This window comes from Rhea pennata, chromosome 4 (assembly GCF_028389875.1).
Source record: "Rhea pennata isolate bPtePen1 chromosome 4, bPtePen1.pri, whole genome shotgun sequence".
NCBI classification, from domain to species: domain Eukaryota; kingdom Metazoa; phylum Chordata; class Aves; order Rheiformes; family Rheidae; genus Rhea; species Rhea pennata.
In genome coordinates, this window is record NC_084666.1 from 54,230,667 (window position 1) to 54,255,306 (window position 24,640).

General features: G+C 35.0%; 1 long non-coding RNA gene across 1 annotated transcript in view; it reads right to left on the minus strand.

Annotated features, from left to right (window-relative positions):
* Positions 1-24,640, minus strand: part of LOC134140326 (uncharacterized) — a 158,559-nt gene that overhangs the window by 34,382 nt on the left and 99,537 nt on the right. The window contains exon 2 of the long non-coding RNA XR_009958386.1: positions 13,896-13,978. This is a non-coding gene — a long non-coding RNA (uncharacterized LOC134140326). The remainder of the gene's footprint in view (positions 1-13,895; positions 13,979-24,640) is intronic.

Below are 24,640 nucleotides of genomic sequence, written 5' to 3' on the forward strand. Positions count from 1 at the left end.
CTAAAACACACCTTTTGCTTCATTTTACTCAGCCTGGAATTGTTGCCCTTCTGAGAACATATCATACCATGTAGTTTTTCCTAAGAAATGAAATTTTAGGTGGGTGGAGGGACATAGGGATACTCAAAAGGTTTATGATCATCATTCAGGAGGTAATTACCTGAGCAGTGAAAAGTCCATTTGATTACTAGACTGACAGTGCTTTATATCCACTGTATGCATTAAGTACTCAAACAAATGAAGAGATAATAGAAAATTAACTAGATATATAGGAAGAGACATGTAGAATCAGAATGCTTTATTCACTATTCTGAAAAATGGAGTCAAATGAAAATGTTTGCACGGATCTCACAGTATACCTGCGTAACAAAAATATACATTTTGGCCTAGGAAATTAAGGGAGTAACCTTATCTGGAGCAAGCTATGCCAAATTCTTGGTAACAGACAAACAATATTCAGATTGTTGTGAAAGATCAAAGGATTTACTTAATGACTGTGAAACCACAGAATATAAGGGGTAAAAATGATACTTTCAGTGCCATTAGATAGCAAACACTCAAATGCATCTTGTATCTCATTCTAGTCTGTCTTTTAATATACTAGTTTAAGTTCTTCCATTGCAGAATAGGAATTATTTGTACCACTAAAAACGAAATTTTGTTAAACCTATTCAAAAAAGAAACCACGGTTTTCATGCTCAGACTCTTGATTTTCACTACGTGATACACAACTCTATCTTGTAGCCCAGGTAATATGATTGTAGTGAATAACTAATAAAGAAATTCGATGTTGATATTAAATTCTGTTTCTTTAATTCCGTGCATCTTTTTATGTTATTTAACTGGTAGAGAATTAATTTCCTTCTTCCTTGTGCTTATGGAAAAAAGCACATGGAGCCAGAATGCGTGGAAGAAAATTTTCTATGGTATTTTTTTAAGTTTTTTCTATGGTATTTTTTTAACTTGATCGCTCTTTGTAAGCCTCTTTGAAAATCATCTGTATGACAGTTAAAGGGGCAGGGAAAGATGAATATTATTTGCATACGAAGTTTACTGTATCATTCCTTAGTCACACTTTTCAGAAACAGTACATATAAGATTGTGCAATATGTCGGGTTTCAGAGTCGTTGAATTCCAATAGTAAATGAAGTAATAGTACATAAAAATTATTAAAACTCTTATCACCGCATTCAAAGGAGAAACTTGTAATGATTAATAGAAGGACACACAGCTGATTATATACAATAAAACTCTGAAAATGCTATGAATGGTAAAGAAGTTTCCCCAACAATCAAAATGAAATATAATAATCAGCATATCCCACATAGAAGTGGAGACTTGCCATTGATATAACTGACAAAATGTAGAGGCTTATGTCAACTAGATCAATGGCAAGTCTCCCATCAACTCTAACTGGAACTTCATCAAGCCCACTGGAAACTTAGAGAGAACATTAGAAGCTCCATACCTCATTGCTGAGTGCATACAGCTTTCAACCTTGACCTACGCTGTGTCTTAGTGAACAAAGGTGTGAATGTTTATTAATGGCATAGTTCTTTTTTTTCTTTTCTTTTTTTTTTCAAAGTTGGTCATGTTTCATTAATAATCATATATATTGGTAACTTGCAGGAGGAAAGCTTCACTCCAATTTTTATAATAATCAATCATTTTCTTTCTGAAATTTAGCCTGGCACATCAGTTTCTCATAACTGCATGGAATGTCTTTATTTTCCTTTGTAGTCAAATCAGTTAATGTATTTTGAAGGCTATGATATATTGCGTTAAATTTGACTGGTTTAATTTAAAGTTACATGATGCCCTTAAAGAACTCATCAAAGAATGCAGACATTTCAGTACATTTTTCTTTTCAGTGACAGTAGCTTTAAAAGCTAACGAACATTATTTCCTAAAAAGAAATGTTTTCCCTTTTGTAATTATTGCTGGAGGAATCATTAGCCACAACAAAGATTCAATGAGTCAGTTAAATATATGTCTTACTTTACAATGTATATGGCTTTTAAAAGTGTAGGATCCCTTAAGTCAAATTTATGAGACACTAAAAGAACAGCGAAAACTAAATAATATTCAATATATAAAAATGAACATGTAAATTAACCTAAAAATTACTTGCTCTTAGTTACCATTTTTTACATAATGACCCAGTATCTCTTTGATCTCTCCTAATACACTGAGAGATAGCATTGTGAATGTTTGTTAAGTGCCAATTACAGGTGAGACTTAGTAGATACAGTTTATTAAAAATATGCCAGAGTAATCGGGAACATTTTAAAAAATGTGTTACACTTCTGCACCAACTTCATTTTTATATGTATATAAAACTTCATTTTATAAACTCATGATGTTATTTAAAAGCTCAATCACACCACATCTGCCACATGTAAATTACAGGGAACACTATATGGTAGTATCCAGGTGCACAAAATTGTGGATACATTGTCTGAACACAGGGTGATGAGATTTTTATTGTAAGAGAAACTGAGTGCATTAATTTCCTAAACCATCAATTCAAGACACATTCAGATTATTACATTTGCCATTAACAAAATCCTCCAAGCCGTCTTGAATTTAAGTATTATTTACATTTATGTTAATCTCATCACGATGGCTACAATATTTGAATACCAATCAAAGCATTGATTAAAATATAAAGGACTGAGTCACATTAGGATGTGATCAAGCTGAAAAGACTGATATTATTTAAAAAGAGCTAGCTATTAAACCAAAGTTATTAGATACCCTTTCAAAACTGATTTCCTAATTTCCTTTTTTTCTTTTTTATAACTTTTTTCATTTAATATTCATTGGCTTTATTTTTACCATCTTTCATTTTCCTATCATTTGAGATCCACTGATCATGAAATTCTTTCCAATTGTTTAATGTGTTCATAGGAATACACAATTTTTATATTTACATTTCTGACATGTCACCATTTTTAAAATGTAAAAATTTAATGAAATGTGATTATAATGCATTCAGCTATTTAGATATGAATCCTGAGTTTGAAAATTTTGATCCCTACATGGTATATTCCAGATGACACCTGATTCCTTTGGAATATCTCACATCAGTATATAGACCATATGCATACCCATCTCTCTCTAAAATCTTGCAGTGAATTTAGAAGTAGGCATATTTGTTTACATAGCAAGCTAAACTCCTTACAAATATTGATTTGTTCCCTATTTTGTCTTGTCTCAACTTTTTTTTCATTTTAATTTGTCACAAATTAGTCCATTTTTAGTATTTTATTTGTACATTTCCCTCTCAAAACATTTTGCTTAATATTCACTGAGGTTTTTTATCTGACTAAGTTAAACCAACTGTATTTACACACTTATGTACTTCATATTAAATAGCTAACTTTCTGTTTGGTTCTTATACCCCCATGCTACATTGTAGATCATTAATGACATACATACAGGCCATTTCTGGTCATTTACCAGAATATTGAACTATTACCAGATAAACTAAAAAAAAAACCTGACTTTCACTTGTCTGAGCTCTTTGACCTCATTAACATGAGATATTATAATGCTTATTAAAGAATATCTGAAACAACATTGTATGACTTGTGTTAGGGTCACTAGAAAGTATCATTATAAATAGCTCTATTTTTTAATGGGTTGCATGATGTTGTTTCTGAGGGAGCCATGGCAAGTATCCAGCATTTTTTTTCCTCTGCTTTAATATTTTCAACAAGAGTATTTTGCTCAGGCAGAATTGCTAGCTTCTAATCAGGTATTTGTGCTTCAGTGGTGTCTGAGATGGGATTCCTGAAAGATGGAATTGCATCAGTAATTTCATTTTGCTGCTGAAAGGTGTATTAAAAAGCTGTGCTAAAAGTATATCCTGGGAATATATTCTTTTTCTTTAAAAAAAAATCTTCATTCATTAAAACCAGAATTTTCATGGGAATAGATCATTTCCATTTTCAGGGAATAAAACAAAACAAAAAAGACTTTGAAAATTCTGAAATAAAGTTTTCAGTTTTTTTCAGGTCAGATTGATTAAACCGCTTGGTTTTTGATTGAAATTTTAGGGTTTTGAACAGGGGCTCTTTTCTGAGACAGGAAACTTTTGTTCCAATCTGGGATGGATAAAATATAGCAATGCTTGAACACATTCCCCTATTCAGATAGGGGTGTCTATATCTACACATTGAAAACAGTGTCCTCCAAATAAAATCTGGAATGTGGTGTACAACAGAAAGACCACTTTAGTAATATTGCCAGGCAAATAATGAAACATGATGCATTTACATGACCAATTATACAAAGTTTCTAAATATACAGACCCCAAACAATATATAAATCGAAATGTTTTTGTAAGGATTAAAGAGTATATACGTATATGTGTTGTATAATGTGTTGTATGTTTGTTCCCTGCAGTTAAGTATGCCCATACTCAAGCATTTTGACAGGTGCAGAGTTCAAAGCAGCATGACCCTGGGGGCAGTTTCACCACCTAGCATCCCTGCTCAGAAGAATCATGAGATCATTGCAAATGCTCTCCCACAGACATGGAAAGTAGGTGGGCTCGCAGTCTTTCATTCTGCCATGAGCAAAATCTTGTATAATTCATTGTAAAAGGTAAAGGGTTGTCTACTTAGGTTAGCGCAGAAGTTTACTATGTTTCTAAAACAACACAGGATAACAATAAAATGTTTGCATTCTTCTAGAAATGTGTAAAAATTACTATCATCTAGAATGATACGTATAAGAAGCATAACAAAGTGTCTTTCATTTTGCCCTTACTAGCCTTAAATTTTAGGGAAAAATACTTATTTTTTACACATACACACACACAAACAGACAGATAGACAGACAGCAATGAGCCGTGGCTGCTACATCTTTCTGAAGGCAGATTTCCTATTCCGTTAGAAGTCTCTGCAAGAGATTCAAGGTCATATGTCCCTGATAGTAACACAATACTTAACCACTGATCTGTCCTGTAATACTTCCTTTGGCAAATTCAAGACTGGTGACTGTAATAAAATATACTAAGACCTTAAAGCACTAGGATTGTCTTGAAATAAATACGGGATGGAGAGTTTACAGATAAGTTTCCCTAGCTTCTGTTAGTAAACACAAGTGAGCCTAAGGGAACCGATTTAGGATGTTTTCTTTCAGCCTACATAGCATGCTTCTAATGACAATTTATGATTGAATTCAAAAATGAATCTAAAACAATGATCTAGTATATACTACCTATGTATGTATGCTGTCTGAGACATAATCATGTGATTGGTAAAAATTAAATCTTCATAAGAAGAATTTATTATCCCTAGAAAATATGGAGAGGAGAGTATTTTTATTTGGACAGTAGGGTTATGTCTTCACTATTCTTTAAAAGCAGCCTAAGAAGCAGCCTGCACACTGCTTTCTGAAATGATAATAGATAGTGAACAGACATCAAGTCCAAGCATGTACAGAAGCAGTTCAAACTACTTAATAGAAACAAAGTAATATTGAGCTGCTGTATAGCTCACTATGCACGTCATAAGCTCAAGAAAGTGACCTTCAGACATACCTTAACTAGACATGGGTTCTACAGATGCATGGATAGTCAGTTTGACCCTGAGACTTTTCCTGAGTCCTTCCACTAACATATCTTGTCATCAAAGGCAATCTGTTAATTCCCTCTTCTGCTTCCGTTTTTATACACTTGTGCAGTTTATGATTTAGAAGATTTCTTGTGAGTAAGTTTAAAAGGAAAGACATACTCTCTAACTCTTGATGGACCTTTTGATACCTCTGCTATCCTTGCTAAGTCTAAAACATTTAATCTACAAATTCCTTCTTTATCTGTTTTAGTCTCTAAAATAAAGATGTGAAATATTTCAATAGTTGTAAAAGGTTTTCCTTCCTATTTAACACATTAAAAGGTGTATTAATGCTGCATAGCTGTGTAATATAGACTATTTTATACTACCTAGAACCTATAACAATTTTGTTGATTGTACTGAATGTGATTTTTAAAGGTAAATGACATGTAAAACACTTAATCAGTACTTATGAAAGTGTTTTAATGAGGAGCAAAAAAGATCAATCCAAATGTAAAAGGGTAAATCATATTGTTGTGTCTGTATCAAAATGAAAGAGTTCTACCCTTCCCAACTCGATTCAGAATTAAGATGAAAATTTGAGGATGTATCTGTGGAGCTGAGAAGCCAGAAATAAAGAAGAGGTATATATTTCTATTGTTAGGATGCTAAGAAACCTCAGCTCAAATCCTTATTCTGAATCAGGTGAATAAAAGGTTTGAAGTCTATGCTATCTTTTGGCAGTGACCTATTTAGTGAGTTATTGGTTATTCTAAAATAAAGCTCTATCAGTCTATTCACTTAGAGGTAATGCTGTCTTTAAAAGGCTTGGATAATTTTCCTTCAGCCATACTGCAAAACGTCATTCATGCGAGTTGTGATCCTGATGTCCAGGGACAATTGTACTTACACATGCAAAGCTCTTCAGCTGATTCTTCTTTTCTGCCACTTAATCTGACTACTAGGAATGTCAGCAAAGCTGTAATTGAGCATTTCTGCCCATCTTCTCTGGCCACAATCATCATCTTCCATCTCTTTCCATTAAAATATATCATTGTAGAGGGAAGGAATCTGATTAAACTTGATTCTGTATTTGAGCTATAATAGAAGACCACTTGGGCAGCACAGATGTCCTCAGTTTGCTACAGATTTTTCAGTCCAAGTAGTAAGGGCACTTTCTCAGTAGAGAAATTAAACAGTGTAGTTCTATTGCTTGACCTGTCATCAATACTCATTTTCATTTTCCTCCCATCTCATAATAAAGAAAATAATAGATCTGTAGTATATAGATGAGATGAATAACTCATGGAACATATTTATATACATAGTGTTTTATGCTAGTTCCTAAGCACATATAAACATAGCTACAGTGTGTATATTTGACACGAAGATGATTGATCTGGGCTTCATAGTAAACACAACTGTTTGTAGGAGGCCACAGTTACTGAGACAGAGAAGGTATAAATACTAACTAAGAATATCATTTTTAAATAATCATTTGTTATGGTCTCATATTTAAGCCTATAGCACTAATTTCCCCTTTCATTTCTTGCAACAGTTGATTATTAGATTTGTTCTAACCTTCTTCACAGATGGCACTTGAGAGAGAGTTTGTTTTTTCTAAAATGATAGTGGGAGTGAGTGTTTATTATTCAGGATCAGTTTAACAACTATTTCTGTCTTGAAATATTCACAACATATTGAGCAAAGGAAAAAGAAGGGAATGGCAGTCATTGGTGAACTTCAGAACACAGCAGCTGGCAAATTTGGGAATTTCTGAAATGGTGTTTATCCTTCTAAGCAGAGACATACAGAGACAGAACTCAGGCAATGATCATGTGATTTACTTTCTAAGTAAGTTAACTAAATGGTGCTAAAGTGCATTTGTAGTTTTCTAGGGTAACACGATGACGTGCAGTGTGAAAGTTATCTAATTAATATGATAGTGTTTTTCTTTATTTCGGCTGCACTAATCTCCTTTACTCCAGGGTCTAATTTATTTCACTTCTTCTATCAGTAAGACTTCTAAAATTGAGACGTGCTTCTCACATCTAGGTAAGCAAGCATTTTCAAGTTAGATACTGCTGTTTACAACTGCTGCCGTCTACAACTGAATTTTATTTTCTAGTTTACTGTTTTAAAGTGTACATACAGATGTCTTATGTATGTTTGTACACATCATTGTGCACAAACTGCTTGCTGTTTTTGTATCCCCCCTCCTAATTTCTGCAGCAAACTGTTGGCACTTTGGTTTATGATTTAGTGTGACAGGTCTTAGTGCCATCATGTATTACTTCTGCTGTAAGGTTCTTTTATTTCTAGATATCATTGCAAGTAGGCTTTCTGACTTTGTCCCCCCACTGTATCTGCATAGGAAGTAAGAGGAAGGTGCAACAACACTTGTGGTCATACTCTTCAAATGTATCTAAGCTTGACAAATATCTTTAGTTAAGCATAGAGGATCCAATGTCTATTTTCAGTATGGTATTAACCATATAAAATAATAATAAAAAACCTTGAAAGAGGGTAACTGATGTCCTTTTCTTTTTAGATTTCTCTTAACATAATCATGGTCATGCTTCTGGACAGGATGTCCATATATTGCCCTACTATGTAATCACAGACTGTATAATATGAAGGGTTACCTGCCCTCAAAGTAACAACTCCAGTAGATTAGGTTGGCACTCAAAGCAGAGCCAATATAAGATGAAACAAGCTAACACCCGTGAATAATACAACTCCAATAACTGCTGGATGTACAGATTACTTTTCTTTCTAATTAAGTAAGAATTTGAAATAGCGAGAAATGCTTTGTTAAAGGTGTAATTTCTATAAATCAAGCAGACTGCAACCATTCTTGTTTCCATGGTGATTTGACTGTCATAAGGACATTAATTAGATACAGCTGTTATCTTGGGGGGGGGGGACATGGACCATTCTACAAACTACCTGTTTGAGAGAACAGCTTGTTTCAGATCCCAAAGCTATATTTGGCTATTTCCTCCAGCCTACGAGACACTGAAGTCTTGGGAAAAAAAAAGTGTGTGTTTTATCCCTATCTACTACTTCTTATTTGCAAGGTGAAAAATTCTATTTGTATATTTGAAATACGGATATCAGAAAATATCATATAACACAAAATCAAATATCATTTTCTCAACTATACAGGTGCTTCTAATGAGACCAAAACATTAGCAATGAATGTTTCACCAATACTTTCAGAATCATGGCAGTCCTGTTATCTTTCAAGTATCACACATCACCATCAGATTTGGCAATGATTCCAAATAAATCACATCAAATATTACAATAAAACAAATTAAGTACCATTGCACAGATTTATTCCATTGCTTTAACATTTTGTTCCACGTATGAGTTATTTAAAATTCCCACTGTAAAATGTTAATACAACCACTTCCAATATTCCTGCCTGCAGTATATCAGAGATTTTACTAATAGCTACAATAGGATTTAGATGTGGCTTTCTATGAGCGTAAAGGGCTTTGCATAGCTGTAAGTAGTGAAATATTTTTATTACACTTGCCATAGTTTCAGCTTTCTCAACTGTTTAAAATTATTTAGCATTTCATAGAAATTCAAGTGATGTCCTGATTATTTTATATTTTGGACCACCAGTTTTAACTATTTATTTAAACAGGATTTATTATATGCTCTCTCTCTTTTGTTTATATTTATCTAGCACAAGATGCAATGACCTCTGCAATAAAACACAAGACAATCCAAGGGAGTATTTGGATTACTTGGATGATAGAGTCTTCTGAAAAGCAGGTGTGCTATACTGCTACACAAAACATGTAATGGAAACCATTGCTCACCTCCATAAACAGAAACGCAAGCTAGTAAATAAATTCAATTACAGTCAGGCCTGCAACCTCAGTCTTTAATTTACTACACAAGTGACCTGCCAGTGAGCTAGAGAAACACTTCCATCAAATCAGTTCATGTTAATCAGAAACAACGGGCTACTTTGGAGAAGCTTCGTTTTAAATCTTCTGAAGTTTTATCAATGAACCCATCATGAAACCACGTAAGACCAAGAAATACTGTCTTCAGGAGACACATTCTATATAGTTATACAATTCTAAAGCATCCTGAAAGTGTTCAAGTAACTGAATCACAGAAGAGTGCCATGATATTACAAGGCTGTTAACTGGAAAGACCTTACAGCACAGAGTGCCAGAATAGAAAAGACATCCACCCTTCTCTGTTTTTGTTGGAAACCTGCTACAGAACATACCAGTTTTACAAGAGGTTAGGCAGAAATGTGACGTACCGTATTACTAAAATACACTACTTTCCCATGCTGTGAATGGAAGGCCAGAAGGCCGGCTCCTGTCTGCAGGAGTGCAACCGAGAGCAGGGCCATTTATAGCTCACGGATTCTTTGCCCCAACCCTGGCCCTGGCTGTGGGCTGCAGTAATTTATCAAAATCCCTGAAGAACGCTGTAGACAAGGTAAGTGTAGCCTATGTCCTTCAACCACTACTCTTCTGTGACATTGCATGACCCTTCCTCCTGGTATAACTGTGTCAGAAACAGGACTTTGCTGCTTCTCTTTTAAGTGATACAAAATGATAAAGAGAGTTTCTGTACAGAAATGGAGAATAAAAATTTTGTAAGACCCTATCCTCTCCAAAACAGTAAGTTCTGACAAAGAAGAACTTCTGATGCAGAAAGGTGCAAAAGCTGCTCATGGATTTATTAGAAAAAGAAATAATCAATACACACGCATTTGTGTTGAAAGCCTGAATGCTATTACTGATCTCTTTCTCTATTTATTATAAAATTGCCTCAGAACAATAACAGTAAACAAAATGCCACATCAATAAGCTTTTTTTCAAAGTAACATGCAAATAATGTTTTAAAATAAAGTTAATTTAATATTTGATTACATTATTTATTCATCATCTACAACCCACCCTTGTGGGGAAATACTGTTAATCAAAAATGGCTAGTTAATCAAAAATGACTTCTTCTTTGAATGCAAACCACATTAGCATTCCAAAGGGACATTTTTTTCCTTCCTTTTTATTATTTTCTCCTTTAACTTAATATTTGTTATGTGTATTTTTTAAATACTGCAAAGTTTTTAATTTTTAACGATTGAGTGAAAAGTCAGAATTTCAGCACTCAGTTGTTAATTTAGAAAGTGAAAGGATTATATAGAGTAGTAATATGTGTTTTGCTCTAGATCTCAGAATACAAAGACTTAGTAAGATAAAACCTTCACAGTACTTAAAGCTTTTTTTAATCGAGGACTTTTTTTAATGATAAGGATAATTAACTCCTCTTTCTCCAACTTAGCTGCCAATATAGCCTTTATGACTCCCCGCCTCCACCTAAGAATGAAAAAGAGAAAGGCTAAAAGACAAAACAAACAGAGAAAAAAGGAGGGCAGCCTTGCACAGAGCGGAGGCCAGCACTCGGCGTGGGTGGCCAACGAAGAGGGTGTGCGCTTTTTCCAGAGAAGGGCAGAACCCACTGCTTTAGAACGTGGCATACGGAGGATGAGCAAAACCTGCTCTTCCTTCCCTTCCTCCTCCCCCAGGACCGCCAGGGAAGGCAGGGTTGTGCCTTCCCGGCTGTAACCCAGCTCAGCCAGGCCCAGGCATTTGCCACAGTCTGAGGGATTCAGTGTAAGGGGACTACAGAACTCTTCAGTCAAATTTAAAGACTTAAACATACAGATTTTAAAAGCCTTTAAGCATGTGTTTTTTCTCTGTACTTAGCATCTATATATGACAGACTTCAGTTTTATTAAATTAACTGATACTAGTAAAAAGATTTCACTGCAGGCATAACAAAAAGTTAATATAGTGACTTATATAATATACTTAATATACTTAATATACTTAATATACTTGTTAATAAAAGAAAATATACACATTCAGATTCCAGGTGGATTCAATAGACTGTTATTGCAGTCAGTATTTTTTACTCTGGAAAGCAAGAAAATACGCATTCTTTCACTGAGATATGTAATGGATTTTTTGCCTAAGGATCTGAGCAACCATGTCCCTGAACTGCAGTAAAACCTCACCCTATTGCTTTTATTTTGTGTCTTATATACCTATTAGTTGTTCTAATCATTAGTAATGACTTGGGAACCTGGGTAGGAGGCATGAGATACAGACCTACTAGGTAAGTCCTTGCTCTTACGTGGCTACTTCATTAGCAACAAGAAAGACAAATAATAAGGGAAGCCAACCAACATCACACTGTGGTACTATTTTACAAAAATTAATATTGTTTTATAATTCCTTAAAGTACAAGAGAAAGAAAAGGGCTTGTGAACTGCCAAGCAAAGCATTTAAAGAGAACGTAGCATTCTTCATATAATTACTGGACGCAAAATATTAGAGATCATAGTATATGGTCAACTACATCACCATGCTAGTGGACAACTTTTCTAATTCTTCACATAGCAGGAGAAAGCTAACAAAACAATCATTTATTCCTTACTTATTTTTGATGTTATGCCTACAATAAGTGTTTAAAACCTGTTAGCAAGGAATATTTTTCTTTGTAAACTGTAGAAAACTACTTATCACTACTACACTGGTTTTAAAGTCAATGGATTTGGCAACAGAAACACAATATTTTAAACGTAATAATGAAACTACATGTAATTTTTTTTAATTTCTGAACCACTGTATTTTCTTGTTTACATATATACCATACAGAGCATGTTTGTAAGTAGCAGAAGAGCCTCAAATCTAATGCTATGTGCCATCCAGGTCTGTTCTGTTCATGTTTCTACATGATGAAGAAATATAAATGTCTTCTGACTCCATCTTTTAGTACTGCACACAATACCTAAATGACTATTCCATATTCAGAGTTATAAGGTGGTCATATCATTCCCAGCCATTTCTGAGTGTCACGGACACCCACACCTGTGTCTGAGGTCAACAATGGTGTTTTTACACTTTATTTTTCTTCCTTGTTATTACCACAAGCGTTTGGTTATCCATACCCTTCCCTGTACACACAGTCAAATTGCAAGTATAGAGGGGCTAGATGTCCTCTTTTTTGTTATAATCACTTTCGGAAAAAATAACACTTTTAATCATACATTTTTTACGATTCCAAAATTCTCATAGTTTTACTAATATTTAATAACTATTTCTGAAAAGCTGTCAAAGCAGAGAACTACCACTAGTCTGTATTGCATAAAAGGGATGCTGGGGATAAATGGAAAACAATAGTATATTTTTTAAACTTACAGAACAGCAATGTATCAGTGGTTTTGTGCTAAATAATTACTAAAGTTGACTTCATCCAAAACAGATCCAACTCTAGCTCCACATTCTACTTGTATTTTATGCCTCTGACTATACATGTATAAAACTAATATAAAGCATTTTAAAGACTGTCTTCAAACAATAGATTCTTTCAGTTTTTGAGATCACAATCCAAATTTAAGATACTCCTTCCATGCACATTGGTAATTCTGAATGTTCTAACTTTCTATTATATTAAGTGGAATAACCTCAAGAGAAAATATTGATAGATTATGGTGGAGGTTCAAGTTTAAACATTCCACTGTATGTTTTGAATTCTTTACTCTAATTCCTAATACATGATGCCAAATCCTCTCAGCACCCCCACTGTACTTTTTCTGAAAACAGAAAAACAGAAATACTTATTTTTCAAACATTTTACTTCTTACTCTTGGAATGTGTCACTCAGAGACTTAGGACTTTTCTCTGCAAATTTGCCATTTAAACTATTCATATTTGCCAATAAGCTGCAGAACACTTGGTCTTGTGACAGAAATTTTAGCCATCAAAATTAACAATACTGTAGGGATCATAACCAATAATTTTCTTAACTGTAAATTGTCACATTTCTTAATAATGGTATGTAAGCACCTCAGCAATGTATTCATCCAAAAATATGTATGCGCATAAACCTTAAGCAATTATGTTGTCAAATCTTCAGTATGAAATAACTTCCCTACATCCTTATCAACAAAAACCACCAGCAAATTACTGCTTCCACTTGATAACTTACGTCATATGGACAGCTGCATAACTTACCTGTGATCAAGCAATCTGAATTGCACACTGATCTGGAACAATGTAAGTCATTTCTACATATCTTTCTCATTTCTTATTTCCAATTGCTACCTGCTCATGACTATTAGACTTCAGTGTTCTTGCATTAGGACTAAACAATTGAAACTCTGAAGATTTAAGAATACAGATTGGCTTTTTAAGCTGGGTGATTTCTACCTATCTGTTTATCATTTGCTTGTATTTGCATTTCAGAAATATATTATGTCAGAATGTTTAAGAAAATAATTACCTGGACTGGATAAACACACATCTCAATAGCAGATTATATTCCAGGTCAGCTCCAATATATCACATTTACAGTCTCAAGAGGTGCTGGCAAAATAAAGAAAAAGATAAGTCTTTTTAACTTCCAGAAAGGAAGTCTGAACATATACCTCTTCCCTGTACTTCTTTTTCAAATAAAAAAATGAAAGCTAAAATATTCCTTCTTTTGCCCAGAAGAAAAGTATTTTGGTTTTTCCTGTCATCAGTGATTGGCCTGATTGATTCAGTAAATTTTAAATTCCCTTGTCAGCATATTCAGGATTCCTGTAACAAAAGAATCAAAAATCTATTCACTCCCTTTTTCTGTACATGACATTACAATGTTACATTTTGGGAAAAATGTTACACAAAGATCTTACACAGGGAAAGTGTTAGAAATAATAGAAGTTATGACTCAATTTACGTAGCTGTTGTGTATACTTAACTTCAGACACTATGGATGTATTCTAGGTTCATATAAATCAATAATCCCAGAAAAGAAAATGCTGCAGAACACAGATACACCTGAACTCTTTGCTGTATGAGATGGAACGGTGTAACTATACTGACTGTACTGGAGTTACTAAGAGGATGGTACAAAGTGTCCTTATTTACTCTTATTCTGTATTCTTCAGTATCATTATCCTTCATGTATGTATGGCCTGATTCTGAAAATGATCCAGTTCTCCAAGAAGAAGGAAACAAGCTTAGGCTGAGGATTATTTCATTATTTAGCAAGAGAGCAAGCAGCAATGGAGAAGAATGGACAGACCACTATTTGTGCTACAGGAATATTAAAGACATGGTGACTGCATGTTATCATAAAGCTTTATGGGCTGTAGCTTACATACCTACTTAAAGTAGGTATTTAAAGAGGTTACTAGACTAAATTTTGAAAGAGGTACCCCCGCTTTTCAAGGCAAGATACGATTCTATGTTATACAGAGAGAAATGTGCTACACAGTTTGTATGAGACAGCATTCTTTCTTCTGACACTTGATCATAGAATCAGTAAGGTTGGAAGGGACCTCTGGAGATCATCTAGTCCAACCCTCAAACGAGTGGCCCATACAGGGATCAAACCTACCAGCTTGGCGTTATTAACAACACGCTCTAACCAACTGAGCTAAACCTAACTGCAAGATCAGCGTTCTTTCAGGACAACTTTCATATTTAACATTTGTAAAAATAGGAGGGAAAAAAGTCCATGAACTTTTAATATTTGCTTCATCCAGGAAAATACAAAGTCAAAATCTAATAAACATTCAGCACCAATCTATCAGTAAAGGATAATGATACTGAAGAATACAGAATAAGAGTAAATAAGGGCACTTTGTACCATCCTCGTAGCAACTCCAGTACAGTCAGTATAGTTACACCATTCCATCTCATACAGTATCTATGCATTTGGGAGAAATGAGCTTAAAACTTTCAGAAAAACATGGAGTTTGAAAAGATGTACATTTCTGTGAGATAACAGTTCCCTAGAAATGCACTCTTACTAATAAAAATAATCTGAGCTTGCAAATAAATGTTGTTTCACAGCTTCCTAACTCAAATCATGAGGCAAAACAGAGCATTAAAGGAGGTTTCTACATTGCTGAGGTGAAATAGGCCTTCTGCTGAGAAGTGGTAAGAAACTACAGTATAATTTTATGAAGAGTATGTTGCTTAGTCCTGCTTAGAATTATGTTTTTTCCCTCATTTCCATCCTCTCATGGCTCACTAAATTATTAACAGAAACCTAATCCACTGCTATATCACCAAAGCAAGAACACTTACTGTGAAGAAAGACAAGAGAGAGGCAAAGGCTGCTCATGTGAAATAGCATAGCTCAGCTTCTATATACACACATATATAAAATACACAAATATAAAATATACATATATACTACATACACTCACACACACATTTATGTATATACAAGAAAAACAACAGATGTCCACCTGTGGGGAAAAAGTACTAAGCACAACATTGCAACTGCATAGTGCAGTTTTATAGCAGCATGATTATCTATTTTAGATGATAACACAGTCATGTGAACGTTTTGGAGTTACAGTGGGTACCAAAAGACAATAAAATAATATAAACAAATGCTGTACTTCTGGATCAAGACTGCTAACACCGCAAGCCTCTGAAACAATTTCCCCTGCTCTTTAAATAGATGGGTGCAGAGTAAACTTCTGCAGTAGCCTCTGGTGAGCAACAGAACAGGCAGTAGGGTGCAGGCTGGTGACTGTCTAATTTTTGACATATGAAGCTACTGCAGGCAGTGGGGCCTGGTTGTGGAAATGATTTTAGGTGAAAGGAAAAACACAAAAAAAGGACCAATGAGATTTTTTTTTCTGGAGGCAGGAAGAAAACACTATTAAATAATCTGAAATCAAAATGAGTCCTGATACCAAAAGAGAAAACAACCAGTAACGGTGTAAGTCCGGTGAGGCTGTGCTATAATATTTAACTGAAGTTTGAAAACAGCTGGTGTTCAGTTACACAGATAATCAGAAGCTCTATACCAATAAGGAAGAGAGAGGAGCATTTAAACAACTGCACTCTGAAAATTCTAGTAAGCAACCTGAAATCTCAATATTAATCTAAAAATTTTTAATGGCTTCTTTTGCTATCTTCAACAATATCATCAGTAAAGGCATAGCAAAAAGCAAAGTTCAGCATATCCATTAATTGGGATAGCACATAATATGTTACAGGTATGTCTGATGTGTTGTTAATGAAGAATATTGGCTTTATGTGTACGTGCACAACGTGAAGGAACAGGTCACAGTTAGGTTTGTGAATAAAATCCTATAATAGAGTACAAATATTTTTGTTCTACTATGGTGAATCTCAACACTCTGGGAGAAGTTTGCAAGTGTAATTATGGAATTTACCACAGGAAAGACAAAACACACATTCCTGAGAGGAATCTGAGGATCTGGTATTTGGTAATAGAGCTGAAGCAAAGTCCTTACACTGACCAAATTTACTTTTCTTCAATACTTGAACTTGAAATGAACTTTGTAAATAGAAGGGCTTGATGCGTAAGGTATCCCACAGGAGCTCAACGCATGATTGAACAAGGACTTCAAACTCCATAAAGGAACTGGGAACAGTCTTGACTTAGCTGAAGTCATACAGAAATAGTCCTTACTTTTGGGAAAGGAATAATCTTGGTCAGGACAGGTCGACAGAGAGATTCACCCTCCTTTTCAAAAGACTGCGTCTAACTCCGTTGGCTACAGTGAGAACTGAGGTGCCAGTTTTAGGTGGTCAGAGTTAGGCAGTGCGAATTGCGGCCTCCTTTTCACTTTAAGACCTATCTAAAGACAAACTGCATTATTTGTGTCCTTGCATTTTTCGGGAGACTTTTCCTTTTCCATAGAGGTTTTAAGGCTGTACAGTTTACCCATATTTCTTGTTTTCTTTTCAGTACCTGCTTTTCAAAAGTAAAGCAGCACTACCTTTGGAGAGGATACTCGCTGTTTGCCCCCGGAGCCCAGGAACTTGTCCTGAATTCCTGGCAGCAGATCCCACTAGATTACAGTGAAATGAACTTCTGCATGCAAAGCCCATTTTTAAAAATTAATTCCCAGTTCAGCAGTTTTCAGGTTCTGGTTATCACAGAGTAAAATGAAGCCAGTATAGCAAGACAGAGAAAGTATCCTCATGGCTTTTCTTCAGGAATTTCATCTAAACCCCAGGGATTTGTTGTCAGAATTCAGTCACATGAACCTGACTATAAGCCTGTTTAATAGTGTATCTGCTCTTCAGAGGGAAGCTAATCTGCAGCTTTGTGTTGAATAACACTGATGAACCACCAATTCTTTAAAACTTTCAGTACTCTCAATCTAATGTCTTTCATTACCTTACAGGATAGGTGAGAATTGGAAAAAAAAAAAAAAAAAAGAATTTTTCAAATCAACCTGTCAAAATAACCTTCCTTTAATTAGATGGGCCAAGTAAAATGTATTTTTCTGCTAAATTTAAACATTTTCAAATGTTTGGACATTTTCCCCAGTCTTTGTGATATACAGATATGCTAAGTCATTGGACCTTTTCATTGTTTTTTTCTTCATTCTCACATTGTTTTCACACGTATTTTGTTTTTAGTTCTAGAAATAATTGAAGTTTTAGTTCTTATATTCCTAATTCTGCTGGAGGATATTCTGAAAAGCATTAGATCATGTTTACTACGTTATTCTAAGTCAACTTAAAGAAGAGAGATTGACAGTCACTAAACATAGAACCTTTTATATAAAATATGGAACACTAATTGGTATTAACTAAATCTTAAAAGAAAAAGCAAATTAAAAATAAGAAGTCCCACTGGTGCATGTCACTCTTTTTACATTAGCCTGGTGGCTGTCAAAAAGTAGGTATGACAGGTTGGAAATTTCTGACTTTTTTAGCAGAAAATATCAGTACCAAATTGCATGTATAGGTATATGTTGGTGTGTGTGCAGGTACATACACACAGATGTATAAATATATACACAGATAGTCTGATTTATACCAGTGTTGATACTGGTGGCTGTCTACATTTCTTTTAATATCTCATAGTAGCCAATCATCTAAGGTTTTAGGTGTTGGAGAACAAAACTTACGATCAAAGCAGATAAGATACTTGGATTTCAGACTCTCTGTCCTTGGCTAAGAAGTTGTTGGATAGTCTTAACCTTGTCAATCTTTGCTTTACATCAATAACTGCAGTATAGAAGATGAACTTTGACCTTTCCTGGGCCTGGTGAATGCTCTTACCACTGGGTTACAGTCAGTCTCTGCTACCGTCTTTGAACAAGGACTTCCAAAACCTCAGTTTTCGAGGTTTGGGGAATCCTCAGATAGATTAAGAAAAAAGTATTCCCAAATTACTGTCATCCTCTATTTTTTGTTAACGCAGCTTTTTTTTATTATTATTTTTTCCTGTTTTACTCCTGAGATATTATTACCATTAGACATTTTAGAAGTTATTTAGGGAGTGTGAAGTACAGATAATGGTGAGGTGTTTTTGGAAACATCACTGGGTGAATCTAAATTTTTTACGTGCTCTAGTACTTTTTTGCTAAAGCATCATGCAAAGAACTGGTCTTGTACAGCCCAGTAAAACAGTGGGGCTTAAAAGTTGGACTTTCAATAATTCAGATCAGAGAAGCAGCATTAAATCTGACTTTTTACTGTTGAGAGTGTTTTACAGTGCCGCTCTTTACTCAACAGCAGCACTGGAAACAGCTGAACACTTCTGTTTAAAAATCACATACTCTGCAGAATGGGACAGTTTTTTTGATTGAAGATTCTTTAGAAACCCAATATATGTATTTGTCATAAGGTACTTAAATACTGTGAACAGCTCTTTGCATGATGACATCATTGTTCTAATTGTGCACAAATATTAAATAAATTTTCTATGCATTCATATAAATCTGGATGAATTCACACATGCTCACATGTTAACACATTAAAATCTATCTGGCTGATATTAATTAAATTAACAGTAAATTTACATTGTGGTAAAAATAGTTAAAAGATACTGTGCTTTAAATGTTTGCTTTGGTTTACAATATTATTTGTTTGTTTCTTTGTGCTCATGATGTGTGGGAGATTCATATTCACTTGCTACCCATGTATATCACTTCTGTCATCTGTTCCCTGTTCCTCTCATCAAAAGACTTATCTAAGCCCCCACAAATCTATTCTACCTCTTTCACAGCAATTAGAAATTATGACACACATATTAATCAAAGATACTAAAATACATTTCAAACGATGACAACTGAAATAGAAAATGTTTTTGAATGTATCACAATTGTTGGCTTTCTAATCATAAAAATTACTCTTACTTTATTTTATCCTTGACCCTCTTTATACATGTGGAAAGGAGAATGACAGTAATACACTAAGAGTTATTTTAAAAGAAAAAAAGAAAAAGAAATGACTTCATCTGCAATGACCAAGACTACAAAGTCTTTTTATTAACATATTGCCAATGCAAAGATAAATGTTTAATTCTGGTGCCTGTTAAACATGCCCACTTATATAACGTACAATATATAACATGCCCATTAAATATCTTCCATTTATTATCTCCAGATGCTCCACCATCAAGAGATCATAAGAAAAACTACAGTCCCATTTGGCCACTGGCATTAAAAACAGATCCCCATTACTATTACAATTTCATTTGGAGACCCATAGGCAGCTCCTCACTGTGTGCACTCATCATTGAAAGCTCCTACCCAAAACAGAACTAGGTTAACTGGGCTCTGGAGCAAGTCTCTGCTACAGGATCCATGGGAAGTTGCCAGCATCAGCCACAGCTGCTTTCAGCAAGAGGAAATGTTCAGTGACTAAGTCTTGTGCTGAAACGTAGCTAGAGTGTTTACTCAGACCAGGAGTTTGGAAATGCTGTATTGTTTAGACTGCATTTTCCTTTAAGCCTGCTAAATACACAGCACAGACTTCTGTTCTTTCTTGGCAGTCACGTGCTTCAAAGTTTTTATTGCAACAGGTCAGTCTATATATATATTTAGAATCTTTTTATAAATTGTAAAAAACAACTGATAACTCATCTTTGGATTGCTCACCTTGCTATCTAGTCATACAGTATTTATAGTATTTCTCATCTGAGCCTTATAAAATAGCTACATTCCCTAGTGAAACCTGATTTCAAATTCAATAATTTTCATTTATGCTTAAGGAAGTAAACACAGGCAAATACTGAAACACAGTAATGAAATCATAAAACGTATTATTCCCCATCTCACTTCACTCCAACAAAGGCTTCTTGTCCTTGGCGTACACAGAAGCTGGGAAGTAAAGAGTAAAAACTAGGGTCCTTCTACCTACGAATGGCTGCTGCAGTGCTCAGTCTGGAGGCTGTTGTTTGAGATCATTTGGCTGAGCCATGCTCAGCCCTACCCTGGGCAGACCAAACTCAGCAAGCCCTTCGTGCTGGCAGTGACGTGACTAGCTGCCTCTGAAGAAAGGGTGAGTGAGGGAGTATGTGCCTCCCGACTGACACTTCACTAAGCAGAACTCGAATCTCCACGGGTTGATCTGTCAAGTGGTTTCAAACAAGAAATGATCAGGCGGGTTCAGCTTCCACCCCGCGATTGCATTGTCATTTCTAATTTTCACATTTTATGCATCATGCAAGTGTTAATTATGGAGATGAAAGCCAACTTTGTTGTATTCATCCATTCTTAGCACATACACAAAAGGAAAGTAAAAGTACGTATAAAATTTGCCAGAAAGGGAAAAGGCTGACTATAGCTTGAGGAAAGTAGAACAGTGATTGATGTAATACAGATAATAATAATACTCTAATGTAGTAGGATTTTGTTATGCAAATCTTCTCTGACTTTGTCTGATCACAGCATACGTAAAATCAGATTTTGAATTCCATTAGATTTTCTATTATGACTGGTAAAGACAATGTGGAAAACCAATTTACATCCATAGCTTATAATATCATTGAAAGAACTACAGCTTTCATACAAATAAGACACGGTTGTTTTTTAGGTTAGTGGGCAAAATCTCAAGAAGATTAATTAAGATAATTTTATATTTCTATGGGCCTCTCTCAGTTGGAAAGCGTTTTAATTACAAATAAAGTGATTGAGGCAATCAATAGATAAATACTTGAAAGTGGTGTATTTCCTGTAAAAAATATGCTTACTTACATAGCCCAGCATGTATACACAAATGGATTTGCATCCACCAAGTATGTTGAATGATTGTTGTTATCCCTGGCTGCTAGGAAGTCAAAATCACATGATACAGAAACTAGAGCTCTGCGCCTTCTAATGAATACAGTGTTTGCAAGAAAAACACTGTGTTAGTAATACACAAGATATTTACAAATGCAAAACAGAAAATTTGAGGTAACAAATAGTTCTGAAGGGTAGCTTTACAAAGAATCCTGTGATACCACCTTTTAACCAATATACCCCAAATTTGTGGGACCTAGGTTTCATTACCTTCTCTATCTGAGAAAATTAAAACTCACACATCTTATTTCCTTTGATAATTCCCCTAAATGCTACTATAGGAGGCAATGGAGTACTACTTGGAGTAAACCTGTTACTTTTTAAAGCTCCCACTCTGTTGTTGAGATTGTTTCACGTTTCACTTTTTTTTCTTTTTTTTTTTTCTTTTTTTTTTTAACAAAATGAAAGCCTCGACTTTCATGTGCACTAACAACTGTCACGCAAAATCTCCAGGGACAAACACTAGGTACCATGGTGCGTACTACAGTGCTATTAAAACATACCATGCCATATCCTCACTAGTTTTATTCAGTATGTTACCTAGAGCTGGACATTAACATGTACCATAGCACACACCCTCATGTACTATACCCCAAGAAAAATACCTGAGACACTGAATATGTAGGTTCTAGATACCTCTCCAATACTTTTTTTTTAAGATGAAAAAAATTCTTAGGAAAGAGTCAATATTTCTCAAAACAAAAGTCCAAAGGTTGGCTTTTTTGGGTGAGAATATTTACATATCCTTAAACCAGAACAGTTTGATACTTTGCTGTTCATTTACTCTTTCAAAAACATTGTGCTGCTCTTAGATAACCTACTGTTATCAGTGAAGTTACTTCAGTACTAGTGGAGGACAAAAATTTAAGATATTTTTGTGTTTGTCAATATTACACACTGTTAACAATATTTTACCTTACCCAAAGGAATGTATCAACAAACGGATCAGTGCTGACTTTCATGGTGCCATTTGGGGGACTATGTAGGTAAAAAAAGCTTATGAAATGGAGCTGTCCTTTCCTTCAAAAAGCTAATCACTATCTCAAAACAATTCTTTTGAATGTGCTGAGCAATGTATATGATTCGCACTTTTATTCCAGGGGTTAAAGGAAGGGGAAAAAAAAGTGTTTCATCAGGAAAATTATTGTTTCATTTTGTAAGATATGGATAATCCCACTGTATTTCTCAAAATAAATTTTTGCTTTAGGGGTGTCTGATTTCCAAGAAAAAAAAGACCTCTCAAAACTATGCCTAATGCTGCACTTCCTGAAAAACACATGCCTTAACATTAGGAGTGACTATACTTTTGTTCTGGGCAGGCAAGAAGCTTTTTCCAGGGCCTAGATCTCAGTTCTTTCTCATAGGGACACTGTCCCGCCTGGGCTCTTCCCACTGCTCTGACTTGTTGCACCTGCTCCATAGTCCCCTCTTGTACAGGTACCTCATGTTGTAACACTTTCCTTACGTAGGGTTAACACTCACGCGTAACAGAACACCCTGGGCACAGGTTCCACGCTGATCCAGGCACTTAAGGACTTAAGTTGATTTGGGCCATGGCTATGGCAGGAAAGCAGTGTGAAAGAGCTCAGAATCACCTGTTATCTCTATGCAGACTCTGCAGGCAGCTTAAGTCAATCATAGACTTCATGTAAAAAAAATACATATACCTATATATGTCTCAGTCACCGCTAAAGTTCATCAAAAAATCTGCTCAATCCAAGGTCACAGAGCTTCTCTCTTGCTCCCAAAATTTCTAAAGTCCTGGAAATATTTCTCACCTGAGTGTACTTTGCTAACAGAACTTTAGGCATCAGGTGCTACTGGACTGATATTTTATATACAAAATCAGTGAGATTTCATATCTTATGTTAATTCGTAATGGCTGCGTGCATCGAATTCAGATTGTAGCCTTCTGAGTTTGAAATGAGACCTGCAGTGTCTGCACAGCATATCTCCTCTAGGATATCCATCACGGATATTCTGCTGTAATTGACTTTAACTTTACACGCCATGTTACTTCAACTGGAAAAGCTGCTATCAGAACTAATAGGAACAAAAGAGTGTCTAAATAACGGGGAGAAAAAGAAACATTGATGAACACATAAAGTCGCATAAATTATCTTTTTTTTTTAACCTGGGAGAACTGACTCTATGTAATAGGTAAGCACCATGTGAACACCAAAGCTGTGGAAGGCTTTACAGGATGCTAAACACTAGTGAGGACATAAGCTGCTGACATTTACAGGAGCCTCAGTAACCTCTTAGCATCATGGATGAGAGGGAAAAAAAAAAAACCCCGAAGAAATAAATGTTTTTCCTATTGCTGAAATTTTGTTGTATTCTTGGTGCCTGCTTTTTGGTGTATTCCTGGTCCATGGCTTTTACTCAGACTCATGACCAAAGGGTGACAGATAGTGCTATTAAAAAATGAAGCTCATCTGCTTACATAAAATGTGGCACAAGCTGTAAGTTTGCCCTGCAAAACTAGCTGCTTCTTAGCTTCCAGCTTGCCCAAAATGGAGAGTGTGCTTTTTAGTAAATGTTTGAATTACTCCTGTAAGATGGAATAATTCACAAAATATACCAGCTGCCACATTTTTGACAAATTTCACTAATGTAAGCCATTAGTAAACTGTGCTCTAGGTTTTTTACCGGTCCCTGGTAGCTCTCAGGAAATCATTATAAATAAATGGAGAGGAATATGTCATGAGAGGGATTTATGAGTTGCTAAATTAAGGAAAAACAACCATCTACTCTGAATACTTGCCCAAGAACAGTACAGACCAGCATGCTGAAAAACAACTGCAGATATAATACAAAATAGCAATTTTTTAATAAACAGTTTTGTGCCTGGACTCTAAATTAATATTAGGATCAGAAAAGTAGCACTTAGGTCACAACAGTAACTTAACTGACAATTCAAAGGCTTCTTGAGTCAATCCACACATATTTCATCAGACTTCAAGGG